General features: G+C 56.7%; 1 protein-coding gene across 3 annotated transcripts in view; it reads right to left on the bottom strand.

Annotated features, from left to right (window-relative positions):
• SYT2 (synaptotagmin 2) overlaps positions 1-15845 on the bottom strand; it is a 186284-nt gene extending 170439 nt beyond the window's left edge. For 2 of the 3 annotated variants that reach the window (XM_043533660.1, XM_027832909.3), the window contains exon 1: positions 15671-15799. The gene's annotated coding sequence lies outside the window, so the exon portion shown is untranslated. Of the gene's footprint in view, positions 1-15670 lie in introns of all 3 variants that reach the window. The other variant, XM_037885209.2, reaches the window with a different exon arrangement.
• Positions 15846-18474: the final 2629 nt, after the last annotated feature.

Below are 18474 nucleotides of genomic sequence, written 5' to 3'. Positions count from 1 at the left end.
ATGAAGAGACAGCAACTCCGCATTTAACTCGAGTTAGCAGGGCGAGTTTGAGCCTAGGGTTGAATCCGCGTTCAGGGGCTGGCATGTGCTTCCAGGGATGGAATCTGCAAGGTGTTTGGGGAAGAGAGAAAAACTATCGAAAGAGGAGTATTTCTTGTCTCTGGACAGAGAGCAATAGCAGTTAGGAAATCCCTCTTAGGTCCCACAGCCCACCTCCCACAGTGCCAGACTGGTCTCCCCAGCACATTTAGTGCTTCGTCCCGTTTAGCTGTAAATATCGCAAGGGATGGAGACCGTGGTCATATAGCGTATAGTGCCCCGCATCCCAGAGCCCGCAGAAAAGGACACGCCCAGCCTCAAGATCTCACCAGCTAAACGAGGCCTGCACTGGGGTGCTGAAAGCTGCAGGTTCAAAGCCTGCGATGGTCCAGGTGTGGGCTACAGAACTGGCCTCAGGGGGTGTCTTCTCCCCAGTGCTGGCAGACCTGCTCCAGGCAGGACAGGATGGGGGAAGAAGCCCCCTGGCCGGTAACGCAACCGCGGGGAATGTGGGTTAAAAGTCTCTGGGCCAGTAGCAATGACATCTCACCCCTACTGGAGAGGAGATCCCAGGTATAAGCTCCCCTGAGCTAGGCTGTTTCTGCAACTTGTCACACAGCTGTTGCCGAAGCACTGGGTAACACCACAGCTTATTTTACCACCCCCATCCCCACCTTGCCCCATTTCATCCAACGACCTCAACGCTTCTGCGAGGGACGGATCAGGATACCCTAGATGGGGGAAACTGAGGCAGGGAGTGGGGAAGTGACTTGCCCCAGGTACGACAGTGAGTCAAAGGAACTTAAGTGGAGTAGAACCCAGGAGTCCTGACTCCCCAAGCCCTTCTCTTGGCCTAGTGCACAGTGCCTGCCAGACTCAGGAATAGAACCCAGGAGTCCTGCTGGGGGGGCCCCTGCTTGAACTGTTAGACATACTCCCCTCCCAGAGACTGAAATAAAACCCAAGATTCCTGACTCCCACTCTCCTGGTCTAGCCCCTAAACCACATTGCTCCTGTCTTGTGCTGCTCAGAAGGGCTGCAGATACCACTATGACAGAGTCCTTCCCTGGTATCTCGGCTCCTAGGTTCCAAGCCCAGAAGGGCCATCTGTGATCTAGTCCACCCTCCTACATAACAGGCCAGAGCATTTCCCTGAAATAATTCCAATGAGAATCAGAGCAGATCTTTATCAGAAAACATCCAGTCTGGATTTTAAAACATCCAGTGATGGAGACTCCGCCCTTGGTAAATTCTTCTGCTGGTTAATCGGTCTCACTATTTCTAGTCTGCATCAGAGCAATCTGTGTCAAGCCAAGCTAGGTAGGACTGGCCCGATGCACAGCCAATGATCTTTGTGTGAGCGCCATAAGAGGTGGCTGGGCCATTACAGCAGATCTGTCCCGGACTCGTGAAGGGCCCCCAGGCACTGCCAGCTTGCATGGGATAACAGTGCTTCTAAGAGAGAGATGAGGCCTTGCAACTCATTGCACCCAGAAGCTCCCTGGGCTGCATGCCAGAACTGCCAAGAGCGGAGATCAGTTCTTTACTTGTGTCTCTGTCCGGTTTACCCTTCTGTCTTAACAATAGACCCAGGTGGTAAAAAAAACCATCCACCCGGGTAACCAGATCAGACCCGGTATCCTGAGAGCTGGGAGAGAGGCAGGAGGCGAGAACAGGCTGGGCTTTGTTTATTGTGCATTTCACTGCAATAACTGTGGGGGACCCGCTCCCCGTGGCCCCTGGCTCTGCACACAGTGGGCTGGGTTAGGGATCAGATGACAGAAAACGTGCACAGGAGTTCACAAAATCACGTGTGTGTTAGTGAGAGGGGGCGGGGGTAAGAATGCAGGCCACGTTTGTGGATCTGTGGTTGTTGGTGCCCCTCTCTCCCGCAGCCCCCTGCCCCATTCTGTACGCAGACCCACAAGCTGACTGAGTGCAGGATGCTGCCCCCCGACTGATTAACACTCAGTCAGGAAGGGGACAGGCAATCCCTGGCCTCTCAGATGTCTGCAGGGAACACAGGCTTGACCTTGAAGTCAGCCTCTGAGACTGGCTCGAGAACAGCCCCAGCAGGCTGGACTGGGAGCCTTTTGCTGCCTGCCAGTTCGTGGTGACCCTCATTAACATTGCCCCAGAGGTGGGTCTGCAGGCAGGCACTGCACCAATTTCTTTTGCAGACCTCTCTCCTTCTGCAATTGCATTCACCCAGTGCAGACGATGGGGATAGTCCCTCCTTGCTCCAATCTTCCGCTTTTCGGGAGCTGGTTTTGCAGCAGGAAACGAGCCAAGCTGGGGCAGAAGCTGATCCTGAATTTGCACAGGATTCTGCAGGGGATGGAGGTGCCTTCATTCTGGTGCAGTCTCTTCCTGCTGCAGCAGTGAGCGGAGGGGTGCCGGAGTGGAGAGCAGCAGCAATAGGCAGAGCTGCCAGCCCTGATGCACAAGCTCCAGGCAACCTACAGGCTTTTGCTCCCTAGCAAACAGTCCCTGCAGTTTCCTTGCTCCGCATACCCTCTGCCTTGTTCCCTGACATGAGGAGCCTGGACAAAATATGACCCCCATGCAATAGCATCCTCCGAAAGCCAACAGGAAATTCAAGGCAAGGGGAGAAAGGAGTGTAACAGGCGGGGGAGGAAGGAGAAAAGGGTTCCTGGAAAACACCAGCCAAGCATCGGAACCCAAATGAGATTGACTCCTTCTCTTCCGCCTTCATTAGTCTAAGTTCACAATTGTTTTCCCCTTTTCCAGGGCACACAATCATTGATGAAAGGTGGCGATTTCAGAGAAGCCAGAAATGATACAAACAGATCACAAGGGATGTGCCGATGTCCGATTCCGGCTCACGCAAAAGGCTCTGTTCGCTTAGAGTGAAGGGTACTCCCGGGAGTTCCCAGTGACTCAATGAACCTGCTACAAATCTGGGCAATCACCAGCATCCTCTGCAACCTCCAACAGCATCGTACCCCCAAACGGCATTGTGCCCCCCACACCCTCGCTGACCCTCTCCAGTCCCAGCACTCCCCCATCCCCAAGCCACACACCCAGTCCCCCTCCACAGCACGCGGACATGCAGCTTTAACTCGTGCCCCATGGAGCGTAAGGCTGTGACTGTGGATTGGACACCTGTACAGGGGACTCTGTGCACCGCTACCTGGGCCTTGGGGTACTCCCCCATCCCAGACCAGCGGAACCGGGGGAGTCTTGTCGCCTTCCCTTAACACAACTAGCACCAGGGGGTGTCAATTTCCAGCTGCGAAGTGGGATGCAGGGGGGGATTTGTCCCTCCGAGGGTTGCGGGAGTGACTCCTGGGGGTCTCACTCGCTGAGCGCCTTTGGGATCTGCCCTCTACCCCTCTCCGCCCCGTCTGCTGCACGGCGTCAGTGCTGGGGCGCAGGAGCTCATTTCACTTTGTCTTGAGCCACTGAAGCAGACTTGCCCCAGGCTTCTTCACACTTCTGCTCATCTCAGTGGCTCCCTCTTGAGGCTAAGGCCTGGTCTAGGCCTCAGGAGAGCACCTCCGCCATCGGCTCTCTGGGTGACCTTCAGCGAGTGGCTTCACCTCTGTGGGTCTCACTTTCCACAGCTATAGACCGAGGAGGTTGCTGATGGCGTGCGGGGAGGATACACTCACGAATGTCTCGGAGGTGCCCAGCTGCTGCTGTGATGAGGGTTGTAGAAGCCGGGTGAGGTCTCATTTTCCTGGGTCTATCGCCCTGGCGCTATGTTGAGCCCCCACTACAGAAGGAGAAAGGCAGGGGTCAGAGAGACTCCTCTGACAGCTTCTGCAAGAGCTGGGGGGCACGATATCGCTGGTTCTGCCCTGCAGCGATGGTTCTGGGCAGCGTCACAGGGGAGGGGTCATGCACAGTGGCCTGCGGACGGACAGCCGTGTGATCTGTGCTGAATGCCAGCATGGCCGAGCCAGCGACATGCCTCCAGGAGCTCAGAGCCTCTCTCTAACAGCACGGTGACCCAGTGTAGGACTCAGAGATCAATTCCAGGGACAGCATCGACTGCCGTACCGGCAGCAGGCGTGAGGGAGGCTGCTCTCACCCCAGTGACTCACCATGCTCCGACCCCAGAACATATCTCCAACCCCACCTAGGAGATCATCACCTCGTCTTTAAGGAATCCGAGGAGGAGAAACGTGTTTCTAGGGCCTCTATATGGGAACCAGTGCTGCTGGTCCCTGGATTTAATATCACCAATGTCCACTGCAAACAGGGGAGAGTCCCATTGGCTTCAAAAGGTTTCGGATCAGGCCCGTGAGGTGGGGACTGTTTTCACTCTGATAAGGCAGCAGAGACGTATGAGCTGGAATTCCAGTTAGCTGGTATGTAGCATGGGCCTGTGCCCAGGGGATCTTCGCACACCTTTCTGGAGTAGTGAAACTCTTCTCTGGGCTCTAGGGAACTACATGATGCATCCTCCAGACACCCCTGGGAAACAGCTAATATCATTATACCCCTGTTTTGGGGGTGGAAATAGTTGAGACACAGAGAGGCTAAAGGGACAGATCTTTAAAGATATGTAGATGCCCAACTCCTAGGGTGACCAGGTGTCCAGTTTTCGACCAAAACAGCCGGTTGAAAAGGGACCCTGGGCTCTGGTCAGCACCGCCGACCGGGCCATTAGAAGTCTGGTCGGTGGTGCTGCAGGTCTAAGGCAGGCTAGTCCCAAACTGTCCTGACTGGCACCACGCTGCACCCCGGAAATGGTTAGCAGGCCCAGCTCCTAGGCGGGGGGAGGGCACAGGGCTCTGCACGCTGCCCCCACCCCAAGCACTGGCTCCACACTCCCATTGGCCGGTTCCCAGCCAATGCGAGCTGGGGGGGCGGGGCGGTGCCTGTGGGCGAGAGTGGTGCATGGAGCCTCCTGTCTCCCCCCCCACTAGGACCCAGGACCCAAGCCCCAACCCCTGCCCCAGCCCAGAGCCCCCTCCTGCACCCCAAACCCATCATCCCCGGCCCCAACCTAGAGTCCACACCCCCAGCCCAGAGCCCTCAACCCCCTGTACCCCAACCCTCTCCCACACTCCAAATCCCTCGGTCCTACCCCCCCAGTCTGGAGCCCCCTCCTGCACCCCAAACCCCTCATCCCCAGCCCCACCCCAGAGCCCACACCCCCAGCCGAAGCCTGCACCCCCTCCCGCACCCCAAGCCCTGCCCTTGCCCAGTGAAAATTAGTGAGGGTGGGGGAGAGCAAGCCACCGAGGGAGGGGAATGTAGTAAGCGGGGGTGGGGCCTCAGGGAAGGGGCGGGGCTAGTTTGGTTTTGTGTGACTAGAAAGTTGGCAACCCTACCAACGCCCACTGATTTCACTGGCGGTTAGGAGCCTAAATACCTTTGAAAATCCAGCCCTAAGTGACATGCCCAAGGCCACACAGGAAGTCTGTGGCTAAGCTGGGAAGACAACACAGCCAGTGCCTGCTAAACCCAGGGTTGTGAGTTCAATCCTTGAGGGGGCTGTTAAGTTGATCTGGGGCAAAAAATGGGGATTGGTCCTGCTTTTAACAGGGGGTTGGGCTAGATGATCTCCTGAGGTCCCTTCCAACCCTGAGATTCTGTGATTACCTGATTATTTTCCCACAGAACCCCTCAAAATCAGAGCGACACCCCCTGTTGCTACAGGAGCAAGAGCACAGACTGTTTGCCAGTCTGAGTGCCATGCGATTCACCGCATTAAAAAGCTACAGTCACCCAATCGGGGAGCAAAACCCCAAATCACATGACTTAGGGGACAAATCAGAAACCACAAACTGCTCACCCGTGAGCAAGGCTGAAAATTGTCCCTCCGCACTATTCGCAGAAGGTGAAATTCACCCCAGTCCCGGGAGCCAGCCCGCGGGAGGTCGGATTGTCAAGAAGAGCAGAGAGCCAGATTACCAGGGGCTCAGCACCCACAACTGGGGCAGAATTTCACCAGAGCCCTCCGCCCATTTAGGCACCGAAGGAGGGGGCCGATTTGCAGACGTGCTCAGTCCCCAATATGCTGAATCACTGAAAATCTGGCCACTTATTTAGCTGCCTGTGTGGGAGCTGAGCTCTTTGGAAAACCAGACCCTCGGGGGCTTAACTGGGACTTAAGTGACTTCTCTGCACAGGATGCATCCCCCCAGAAATTAACAGCATGTATCACCCACACTTAGTGCTACGTGCTCGTCCCCCCAGTGGTGGCTGGGGCGCAGAGAGAGCCGACTGCAGCCTTGGCTAGCAAAACTGGCATTTTGGCTCAGGCGTTAGAGGCTGGTGCTTTTAGAACCAGGAGTCGCAGGTTCCATCCCCACGGCTGAGAGCCCAGCATTACTTTAGGAACAATTTGCAAACGGGGGAAAAAAAGCAGCAAACTTGTAAAGAAATAATCCAGCCAGTTCTACTTACCACCCGATTTCTCTCCCGCTGATGTGTGTAGTGCTGCACGCACCTCGCTCTACCAGTTCAACCCCCCCCCCACCTCTTTCAGACCCCCCCCAGAAGTTAGTGCTCCAAGGACGTTCCTGCATAGCGTGTGCAATCCCTACCCTCTGTTCAGAGGACAAGGTCAAAAGGGAGCTTTCTAAGTGTCTCTGCAAGCAGCACGAGGGCTCAATCTATCAAGCGGTTCTCCGAGCAGCTCACATTCAGTCTGGCCTGACCCTTGCTGCTCAGTTCCTTGCAGCCAAAGCCAGCCACGAAGCGGCTGCACATCCCAATGGAGGTTTCCTGCGTGAACAGGAGACGAGGCTGGAGCTGATCCCCAGGCTGTGCAATTTACACAGGTCCATAGGCAGCAGGCCTGGCTAAGGGAGTCATTCTGCCAGCCTCTGTGGGGCCACTGGAGCGAGCAAGGAGAGCAGAACTGGGAACAAAGGCATCTACCCCACAAAGCCCCAGGCATGGACTCCGAGGTGCCGTGGCAGGAGGGGTAGGTATCTACCGGCAGGTGAGTTGAAGGGAGGGCACAGCAGGGCTTGCAGCGACCAGGAGGAGGTGGTCAGAGGATGTAAGTGGACGCAAGCATCTCTTCCTTTCGCCAACATCGTCCTCCACCAACCCTAAGCTGCTTGTCAAGGCCCTTCCCAGTCAGTCCCCACTCTGCTTCTGATCTCTCATTTGCTACTGGGCTCTCGATGCTCGCCTCCAGTCGGCCAATGCTGCCAGCCTCCATTGCCCGCTCGTTATGTTTTCCAACGAGCACCTTCGTGCGGTCTCCCCAGCTCCCCTTCACGATGGGGGGAGCTCCCCGTAAACATCCACAAAGCCACCTCCTTCTCAAAACACTCCTTTGCCGGGATGCCTACACAAAACTCGGCCATGAGCAGGCCACTGGTGTGCCAAGACAATGGTCCGTCGTGCTAACTCCTCGTACTCCCCCGTCTGGCTGTGGGCATCAGCTGTCTCAGGTCTTACGCTTAGAGTGTCAGCTCCTTGGGGCAGAGACAGTCTGTCTGTTGTGTGCGTCTGTACAGCACCAGGAGGTCCTGAATTGTGGCAGAGGCTCCTGGCCTCGACTTAAATAGTAATAAATATTATTTATATTACCGTCACATCAGCTACACTCTGACTCAGTGGACAGGGATGGCGGTAGGGAGCTGGTTGTGCTTCCCTGATCTCCGGCCACCTGGGATAGGCAGAAGTTAGAGGGGCAGGGAGGCTACCCTAATTTCTGCTTCTGGTGCTCCACCATGCCCCTCCCTCCCCTTGCATGGTGGGTTTCCCAGGGAGCGGCAGGACTGCCTCTGCTGGCAGAGGGTTCCCTTCCACAAGGAGAATTCTCCACCAGATTCCAGCCCTCAAAGGGACAAGCACAAGCCCACAATGTGTGTGGCCTCGCCGAGGTCCAAAGGGATTTGACTCCTAAGCAATGTGGGGAAAACGTTGGTGCCAAAGAGCGGGGCTGTTAGCCTGTCTCTCGACTGAAGAGGGGAACCAGCACTTCGATGGTTGCGATGGGAAGACGGCTCCAAGTCCAACCGCGCGCTGTCTGAATTGGCCTTGAAGGTTTAATTAATAAATGGGAAATTATGCTGATGTATCCAATACTTTAGGACGCGTGACGTTCTCAAAATCCCATTATAAACTAAGGGAAGCATGATGAGCAAAATTAGCCACAGCATCTGAAACATCTCAATCCAAGTGATAACACCGTTATTAGGGGTAATGATCAAACGGCGCTTTGGGAACTGCAGCCTCCTCTGGGACGGGTCGTGGACCTGAGGCCCGGACTAGCTGAGCCGAGAGCATATGGGGCCACGGTCTCTGCAAAGTGACCCTCATAACCAAGGGCAGAGAATAACTTTGCAGAATTCAACTTCTCTCCTAGCTGAGATGGCTCTCCTGGTCCCAGCAGCACACGGCGGCTGCATGAGCCAATTGGCCAAGATGTGAGCTCCCATGCATAGCCCTGTCGGTCCCTAGCATTCAAAACTCCTGAATTGAGCCTCCAGAAACCATGGTTATTGCCTTAAAAAAACAATTACAAGATCTCAAAAGTAACATGTACTGGGTTCTGTTTATTTGCCTGCTGGTGTCACAGCCTTTGGCCGTCTTTTCCAGCTTTTCTTTACAACCAGGAGGGCTAGGAACTGAATGGTGACCCTCCCAGAACCACCTGACTCCAGGAGCTGGAGCTTGCTGGGAAAACACCTAAAATCACAGTCGTCGTGATCCAGTAACAGGAGCTGGGGACACGAGGGCCAAATCCTGCCCCTGGAAGTCAGCGGGCGTGTTTCCACTGTGTGTGCTTTAGGTCAGGCCCGCTGCCCAACATCATCGTGGGAAGGGTCCCCAGAATAACGGTACAGGTGTGGGTTCAGCAAGCAGCAGGGCTGGCAGAGAGCTCCTGCTGCTGGCACTGCTGCTCCCTTGGAGAACAGACACACCCTGAGCGACCTTCCCTTCCCAGTTATCTCCAGAGACGAGGGCTCGTCTCCTCAAGAGGCACTACCCCTCTCGGGGCTGCCTGTGGGAGAGCCACGGGACACCTACTCGCCTGCCACTGGTACTGGCCTGCAGGGGAGCAAGCTCGCTGGCACTCAGCACCTCCCAGGATCAGCCTGGAGAGCTCCTTGCAATGGAGAAGAGCCAGGACTGGGCTGTAATGGATACAAAGGGGAGTCTCTAGTGAGGCTGCAGAACCTGGACAGACCCTGTGGTTCTCTCTGGCTCCCACTAGCCCTCTCCTTAAGTCACGGCACGTCCCCAGAGAGGAGTCCTTTGCCCAAACTGAGCGAGATGCAGATGGGGAGGGAGGAAGAGGGGAGAAGAAGAGAAGGAGCAGGAGGCAGATTTCCCAGGCCCTTGCACAGAAAGGTGGGTGAGTGCTGCTGAGATAGCATCTGGCCATGCTAACAGTCCCTCCGGCCCCAGACAGCGCTGCCAAGCCCCGTTTTCACAGGCACAACATTCCAGCTGTCATTCCCTTTTAAAACATAAAGACGGGGGCACTTGATGGCCCAAAGGGCTGAGAATGGGAATGGAGCCTCCCAGCCCCTGAAACGGAGCCCCAGGCAGCAGTGACCCACAGCCGATGGCTGCCGCATGACCCCAGTGCGCAAGGCATCGTTTGGGTCTCAGTCCGCTTCCGAGCTGAGGAGATGTGTTGGCATCCCATTGGCTACCCCAACCAGCGCTAATTAGCCCACTCAGCAAGCGTCTTTTCATCTTCTTCCTTTGGCTCAATTGTGCGTACAGCCCCTAGCGCAAAGGGGTCCTGGTGCTACTGTAATTCACCTAACAATAGCAATGCTAGGTTGCCGCTGGTGTGTTGGGGGCTGATGCTCACAGAAAGCAAGCCCGTCATGGAGAAACTGTACATCATGACAGCTTCTCTCTAGCTACACCAAGGAAGGTCAGTGTGGTCCAGTGGATCAAACATATAACTGCGGGCCAAGAGACTGGGGTTCTAAGCCTGGCTCTCGCACTGACTTGCTATGTAACTTCAGGGAAGCCACCGCCCCAGTCTATGCGTCAGTTTCCCCATCTGTAAAATGGGGAGTAAACACTGACTTCTCTTGGCAAAGCACTTTGAAATCAGTGAGCAAGAAGGCCTGGCCGAGCGTTTCGGTAGGTTTTGTTCTGGTGGAGTAGCAGTAATATCGTTTGAAAGGCAGGAAGACCTAGGAAGTCTGACTCCACAACTAAATCACAGCTAGGACCTTGGGAATGTCACGCCTTTGCTCTATGCCTCAGTTTCCCCCATTTGAAAAGCGGGATAACGACATTTTTGCAAAGTGCTTTGAGATTCTCAAGTGACAGGCAAACGCAGAGTATTAACTACTGCTCCTATCGCATTAGAGCAGCCAGCAATTACAGAGAGTCTCCTTCAAAGGACACGTGCTACAGAGAAATGATGCAGCAGACGGCGAGTGACCCTTCCTGCCCGTTGCTGCTTTTCTGTAGTTTCTGGTGCCAGGAGGGGAAAAAAGAAATCTGCAGCATCATCTCAGCACAAAGAATTAACAAATAAAACCCTGCGCTCGTTAAGCGACAGGCACCGGGCGGTGACCACAGCACTCCACCACTGCAGAGAGGCATCTGCATGGCCCAGTCAGTTCCCAGTGGCTCCAAACTGGTGAACACCAAGCTGCACAAGCTGCGGGGGGCCAGAAAGACTGGAGGGTTCTGAGGAGCTTTCCAAAGCAGTTCCCCCCACTCAAGCTCCCACACCCCGAGGGATGAACGCAGCTGCCTGATTGGCAATGAAGATCCAGGATGCATTGTGCCCACTCATCATAGGAGGTGCCAAGTCGGGGCCCCTGATTGCAGGCCGTTCGACCACCCGTGGGACAGGCACATCCCCATGCACCAAGGAATCCGCCCGCCGAAACCTGGCTGCGGCTAGATGAGAGGTTTGGGGTGGGGCGGGGGGAGTGAAGTGCAGGCTGCCTGCCCGTGGATAAACTTCTCCTGCCGCCCTCCACCTCCCTAACCCTTCTCTCTCTCGGGGAGGAGTCTTTGTAGCCAGGTGGGAAGATCCTAGCGCAGACAGAGATGGACCCAAGCTGCAAGGTTGGGATGCAGAACTCCTGTCTCTCTCACGGAGCTCGGGGAGGTGGGACCCTGGATTTTGGTTCCGATCCCCCACTCCAGGTCTATCCTGAGCTCTAAACCACCCACCAGGGCCTATGGCAGGCGGCTGCTCTGGGCCAAGCTAACATGGCTAAACACAGGAGTAGCCGGGGTTCCCCACATGGCTGTTGCGGCCAGTCAGAGCATAGCAGCATGTGCAGCAGTGTCACTCCCCTTCACTTCCTCCAAGGGAGGGGAAAGTTCCCAAGGCATTTGGGACTGTGAGATGCCAGGCATCCGTGCTGCATGCCCGCCTGCCCCAGGGGTCCTGTGTGCAAGGGGAGCAGTAATGGGGCCAGGGAACTAGCCTTGGCTAATACACTGATGATGGTACTCTCAGCCAGACCCAACTCGGCTGTCATCCCAGCTCTGCCACTGACTCGTTGTGTGACCTTGCGCAAGTCACTTACCCACCCCGGGTTAGACTCTTGCTTGGGTCCTAACCCCTTTTCCTCTTCTGGGGGCGGGGGAAAGGGTGAGCCCTGGCCACATGCTGCCAGAGAATAGGAGACATAAGAACAGCCATATTGGGTCAGACCAATGGTCCATCTAGCCCAGTATCCTGTTTTCTGACAGTGGCCTGTACCACACACTTCAAAGGAAATGAACAGAACAGGGCAGTTATCAAGTGATCCATCCCCTGTCCTCCAGTCCCAGCATCTGGCAGTCAGAGGCCCAGGTCTACCAGCTGCATCCAGCCACGCTGCAAGGGGGTGGGAGGGGGAGGTGTGGCTCAGCACTGATGGGGTTAATGCATCCATTCCACTCTCCTTATGTTATCGTGGGCTCTGGGGAGCAGAACCTTGTCTTTCAAGTCTCATAGGAAGGTGGCCTAGTCTAGCAGTTAGAGGGGACTGGCAGTCTGGCCTTATGGGTTTTATTTTGGGCTCTGCTGTGTGGCCTTGGGCACGTCCGGTTTCCCTGCCTCAGTTTCCCCCTTTGTCAAATGCCAGCCGTAATAATGACACTCACTTCTATAGCACATGGTGATCTCAAAGCACTTTGCCGGAATTCATTCATTCAGCTTCACGATTCCTTTGGGTGGTGGGTACAGAACAGAGAGGCCTTACTTATTCCATGGCTGAAATGCAGCCGCCCCTTGGGTGGGTCGTGGCTACTGCGTAGCAGTGCACAAGAACACGACACTACATTAGGGCAGGAAGCGAAGGAGAATATCGTATCCAAATGAAACTGCAGGGGGAATTCAGTTCAGCAGAATGTAATCACTGGAGGTGGCGTTTGGCCAGGGCACCAGCTTTAACTCCTCTCCTCCGATGGAAAGCACCAGCAGCCCATGAGTGGGGAGGGCCTAGGCTTGATGTCTCACCAAAACCATCCCCCCATTTTGCAGCACAGCACCCCCTAGCACCGTGCCGGGGCATGGGGGTCAGCACTGACTCAGAGGGGAGAGCGCCCCCTACTGAGTCCCCTGCCGGTTCCCTGCAGCGCGCTCCAGTACGACACTGGGGCATTGGGGTCAGCGTTGTCTGCAAGGGGAGAACGCCCCCTAACCCAAGCTGTAGCAAGGTCCCAGCTGGGGCAGTCCGTGGCTGCAGGCTGGGCTCCCAGTGACAGGGCTCCCAGAGGGGCATGAAACACCCCCTCTCTGCCCAGAGGGAACGAAGCTGCCAGAGAACAGGGTGCCCACGCCAACAACGTCAGCCACGTCACAGGCAGACAGGCCCTTCTTAGAACAAGAGGGGTCAGAGCCCGGATGTGCTCGTGCCATGCCAACACTGCCCCCAATTTCTGGTGCTGCTGGTTATATGTTAGAGCCCACTGGAACACCCCCCTATCCCCCCCGGAAACTCCCATCCCGGGATCCCCTTTCACACACACACACGCAACTAGGCATCCCTTCCTTCCCCTCCCCCTTCCCCTCCCCCTCCCCGCGGCCAGGTACTCCTCCACCTCCAAGACCACCACACACAACCCTGCAGTCCCGGCACCTCTCCCGAGCAGTGGGGCACTCGCACCCCACCCTACGCCCCCCTCACCAGCAGCGTTGACACCCACTGAACCTAGCAAAAGAAAAGAGGCAAAGTGAATAGCAGCTGGCACAGCCCCCCTGGGGACAGGGGGCAACTATGCCCACTCCAGAATTGGGAGCCTACCAACCAAGGGAAACACCTTTCAGCATAAACACCACAGGAGACCAAATCCTGGCCCAGTCCGGCCCCCTCTCCCCTACCCCTCCTGCTTTAACAAGAGCACCACATCAGAACGGCCACCCCGAGTCAGACCAGTGGTCCATCTAGCCCAGTGGCCAATGCCAGGTGCTTCAGAGGGAATGAACAGAACAGGGCAATAGCGGAGTGATCCATCCCCTGTTGTCCAGTCCCAGCACCTGGCAGTCAGAGGATCAGGGACATGCAGAGCATGGGGGTTGTGTCCCTGACCATCCTGGCTAATAGCCATTGTTAACCACTAGACTACACTCTCTCCCTAGGGCTGGGAATAGCACCCAGGAGTCCTGGCTAGACCATCCTGCTGTAACAGGTTACAATGCTCACGCACCAGCTCTGCCCAGTCCCTGCCTTTGGCGAGAACCCCGATTCCCCCTTGCTCTGGCTGATTGTTTGGGGGTGCCAGGCTGGGCCACCGGGCTGCAATCCCAGCCCATCTCTGCCCACTGAGACTGCAAGCCCGTCCCGGCTGCAGCAGGAGGAGACCCAGCCTTGTCGTGGACAGGCAGCGCTAATGACTCAAGAGCAGGGAGTTGGTATCTCCCGCCTCATCTTGTAAGCGCTCCAGTGCGGTAATAGACTGAGAGCTCGGAGAGTGACCCTCCTCTCAGCAGCTGGCAAGGAGACAGAGACGCCTCTGCCCGCAATTCTTCCTAGGCACTGCTGGCAAGGGGGGGGATGACGGGGTGGGTGCGGGGGGTTGACAGTCTCTGCTTGGCACTGGTATTTAATCTGCTGCATCCCCTGGGACGTGAGAGATGGACCCTGCCCCCAGTGACGCTGGCGTGAAGCCGTCAGAGTCACTGCACTGACACCGGTGTCTCCCAGACCCCACCCCACAGGGCCCACTTAGGCCTGCTGGGCTCTCGCTTTCTTCCTGCTGCAAATCACCCAGAGAAACGCCTCCCCTCAGCAATGGAGCTTGCTGTCATGGAGCGACCCCTACGCAAACTGAGGCGCTGGCCTCAGCCCCACACCGGCGGCTGGCATATAGGGCTGGCACGCTCTCGCCCGCCTTCATCTGCGCTCGCTTCCTCCCGTCATCTTTTTCTCATTCCTGCCCTTGTCCCACTCCCCAGCCTCGCTTTTCTGACCCATTCTGGCCTGCTCCGGGCCCCGCTCCCAGCTGTGTGCCCAGAGACACTCGTTCTCATCTTCCCCCCGGCGCGGACACGCTCAGCACGCCCGCACTTTGGCTTCACTTTGGCGCAGTGGGTTCATCCCATCACTGGGGCACTCCTGGAAGGGGATGGGGAGCCCTTCTTTCTGCAGCAACATGGCAGATGGTGCCACTGGCCTAAGGATCCCTCGGAGAGCAGGGACGGCCACGCGCACCAACCAGGGGTGCACAGTGGGTCCCAGGGAAGGGGCTGCTTAGATCCAGGGTTTGGATGTGGCCCATTGTAGGGCGACTGGGATGAAAGCTCAGGGCTGTTCGGAGCTGGCCCATCTTACCCATGAAAGAACACCCCTGAATCCACCCCTTCCTCACACCACAAGCAGGCAGCCAGAAAGTTTGTTTTAGTGCCAGTCATGCAGCGCTCTCCAGGGACCCTGCAGGCGGCAGGCACCCACTGTGTAATCACCCCCCCCCCCCCACATACACTATTGGGATCATGGGCATCGTACAGCAAGCTAGCATGAGCACAGATGCTCCAGATCCTCTCTGGGGCTTCAGACCCAGCCCAGGCTGTCCGCATGACCCACAGGCAGGCCAGAGACCAGGTGGGAAACGTTCTTTCCTCACTTCCCTCCTTGTCTCGCCAGCATCCCTTGGGATCCCAAGCCCTGTGTCCTGCCTGAGGGAAGCCCCCGAATTGTAGCCTTGAGACAATAGACGCCAGCCCTGCTGCATCACCCCTGCACGTCTTGCTTTTTCCCTAACCAGTGCTCTGGAGCCTTCCCGGTCAGGACCGACCCCGGGCTGGAGCCACTTCCTGGCTGGAACCTTGAAATTACCCCCGCGTCTCTCCTTCTCCGCAGCGCCCGGAGGCGAGGGTCCCTCTGCCAAGCCCGCATGCCGCGCGCTAGGCTCTCCAGCCCCAGGGCTTCACTGGCCAGGAAAGAGGGGCCGGGGCTCAAGCAATTGTTATACTTTCATAACTGATGCAGCAAGCCCAGAGGGGCCGGGGCTCTGAACTGCCCGTGCCCAGCGTAGAGGTGCCCGGGCACAAATATGCCCGGTGCAAACCAGGCTCCCCCCGAGTCAGCCAGCGGGCCCAGGAGCCCCCCCAGCAGCACCCAGCGCCGCTCCCCTTCCCAGGGAGAAAACAAACAAACTTCAGGGAGCTCTTTCCCTCCGCCGCGCCCCAAGCCCACCCAGCGACTCCAGGGGCGCCAAGCCGGGGCGGGGAGCAGCGCCCCGGACCCTGCCGCAGAGCCAGGAAACTCACCCGCCTGCGGGAGCGGAGCCGGCGCCCGGCGCGCGCGGGACCAGGACGCACCGAGCCTGGGCTCCGGCAGCTCGAGCCCCGAATGCGGCAGCGCCGCGCTCCCCACCCGCCCGCGGGGCTCCCGTGCGTCGTCGGAGCGCAGCGCTCCCACCTCATTGGCTAAAGCGTCTGCGTTAAGGGAGCGGGGTCGGGAGGGGGGAGGAAGGCTGCGCCCCCCCCCTCCGCCCACAGCTCCTCCCCACCACGGTGCGGCCCATCCCCCCGCCCCGCCCCAGCGCCCCCCGCCCCAGCTCGACTTGGCTGCGCGCCGCGGCCCGGAGCGCGGCAGGAGGAAAATGGGGTGCGCGCCGCGCCGGGGGCAGGTCGCTGCGCTGGCAGGAGCGGCGGGGAGGGAAGGAGGCTTCGGGCGCAGCCCGGGCGCTGCGGCTCGCGAACGTGGCCTCCCGGCGCTGCGCAGTGGCGGGCTCCGAGCCAGGCGACCCCCGGCAGAGGCAAGGCGGGGGAGCCGGCGCGCTACCCGGATCGAGGCCCCCGTGCTGGGATCTGGCCCCGCTCTGGATGCGCAGCCCCCCCCCCTTTGGACGGCTCCTCTTTGGGGCTGGCGAGTTGTGACTTGGGCTTCCCCTTGCCCGGACTAGTGCTGAATGCAGAGTGGGGGGCCCGCTGGAGGCCGGAGAGCGCTGCCTCGCAGTGGGGCTGGGGTGGCAGGACTCCTGGGTTCTATCCCTGGCTGTGCCGCTCGCCTGCTGGAGGAAGTTGGCCGAGTGGCTCCTCTGTGTGTCCGCGTCTCACTCCGTGACACGGGGACAATCACACCTGTCCTGTCCCCCGGGCGGGCTGGGGTGGGTGAATGGACGGATGAGGCTTACTTCAGGAATGGCTGTGATGGGCTTCGAGGTCCTCGGAGGGGCTAGGGAAGGACGAAACTCTATTACTCTGTATTAGCAAACTAGAGCCCGCTGCCCTCTGCCCCGTCGATGATTGCTCATGGGGCAGTTAAAGACCTCCATTTGTACGGGAATGTAATATACCCTGGGCTGAGCTGTCTGCCCTGGGCTTGAACCTGGGAGACCTGTATCACTCCTGCTGGATTCGGAGTAGCAGCCGTGTTAGTCTGTATTCGCAAAAAGAAAAGGAGGACTTGTGGCACCTTAGAGACGAACCAATTTATTTGAGCATCAGCTTTCGTGAGCTACAGCTCACTGCATCGGATGCTACCAAACCCAGCTCCTGCAGTGCAAAGCCTGGAGCTGCCTCACAAATTGCTGTACGGGGCGTAGCCATTAGAGGGAGACCGAGACACGCTCTCGTCAGAAGGAGGGCAGATTGACCCAGAGGCGGATTTGAGTGCCAGCTTCTTTATTGCGATACTTGGTCCCCTTGACCCAATTGTCCAGTAAGCACTGGATTAATTACAGCACGCTTTTTAAATTTAAGTTAGTATGTAAATGCCTACATCCGTTACAACGCCCCCAAACCCCTTATTAAGTCATAAAAATACCCATATAATTACTATACCTGCCCCTTTCTCTTGTTTGCAACACTACGCATGTTATACAGACATTTTTACCTTGAAAATACATTGCTTTGCAATAATTTGTTGCTACAGATTTTCTTAATTAGCAGTTCTTACTGGAGGGAGGAAGGGGCCATGAGCAATTCTCCGGGGTGGGAGGAAGGGGCCATGACCCGGGGCCTGCTTGTGTAGCTGGGAAAGAAGGGAGGGGGAGATCACACTTCTTTTACACAAAGGGTATTTTTTAGACAACGACATTTCTCATGCAGCTGCGAGGCTTATCAGTTCTCAACAAGCTACAGGGAAGGGAAAAATATAGCAACTTATTTATTAAACAAAAAAATACTGCCTGTCTGTGCCTTTCGTCCCTCATGCCATGTCAGCACACCAGCAGTTTCCCGGGTCTTTACTTAACCCTAACATATCCCAACACCTGGTTACAATACTATAATACTGTTGCCCTTCTGTGGAGCAGTAGCATCTACCTAGGCCTTGCTACCTAGGTCAGCTACCAGTGAAGAGAAAATCGGTGACACAGAGTCTGAGTGTAACTTGTTTTAATGACATGTAAACACCCATCCTGGGATGGAAGGGGGTCAAACAGCATGCAGACAATCCGGTTTTCTGGGAATCTCAGCCCAACACCCTTATCGCGTCCCCAGGGAGCAGTCCCAGAATTGACTCAGGCTAGAGAATAAGGCAAAGAGCAAACTGTCCAGCTCCTTACAACAGCTCCCCTAAAGAAGGCCAGCAATAAAAACTTACTTCAATATAGCATTTCTTCAAAGACTAAAAACTTGCTCTCACGTTAGGAAAAAGAACTTGTAAGATTATTTGTAACAGCGCCATCTGGTTCCTGCTATGACAACGTAAGATACTTGACTCTGCTCTAGCCCCTTTTACCAGAGGATCCCAGAAACTTTTTCACCAAAGTAACCCTCCTCTCAACCCTCTGAGGGCAGAACAGAGGAGAATCTCTGTGTCTGATCAGCAGCGCTTCTCTCAGTAAAATATGCTCTCGTGACCCAGGCCCCAGTCCTGCACTTAGAAGTGCATGGGCAACCCCCCGTTCCTGCATCACATCCCAGGAATCTGCGCACATGGTCCTCAATGCAGGATCAGAGTCTGGGACTTTATGTGAGCTACTGGCACTGCTGTGCCCAGAATGACTGCTGTGATGGGCAACAGAGGCTATACTGTGGCCGCCTATCCTCCTGTGCGTCTGCAAGCAGAACACCCTGTCAAGCAAGTGGAAATTTTGCCTGCAGAATCCGTCCCCCACTTGCAA

The sequence above is a fragment of the Chelonia mydas genome, chromosome 21 (assembly GCF_015237465.2).
Source record: "Chelonia mydas isolate rCheMyd1 chromosome 21, rCheMyd1.pri.v2, whole genome shotgun sequence".
NCBI lineage: Eukaryota > Metazoa > Chordata > Testudines > Cheloniidae > Chelonia > Chelonia mydas.
The sequence above is the reverse complement of the archived record's forward strand: the minus strand, read 5'-3'. Positions and strand labels throughout refer to the sequence as shown.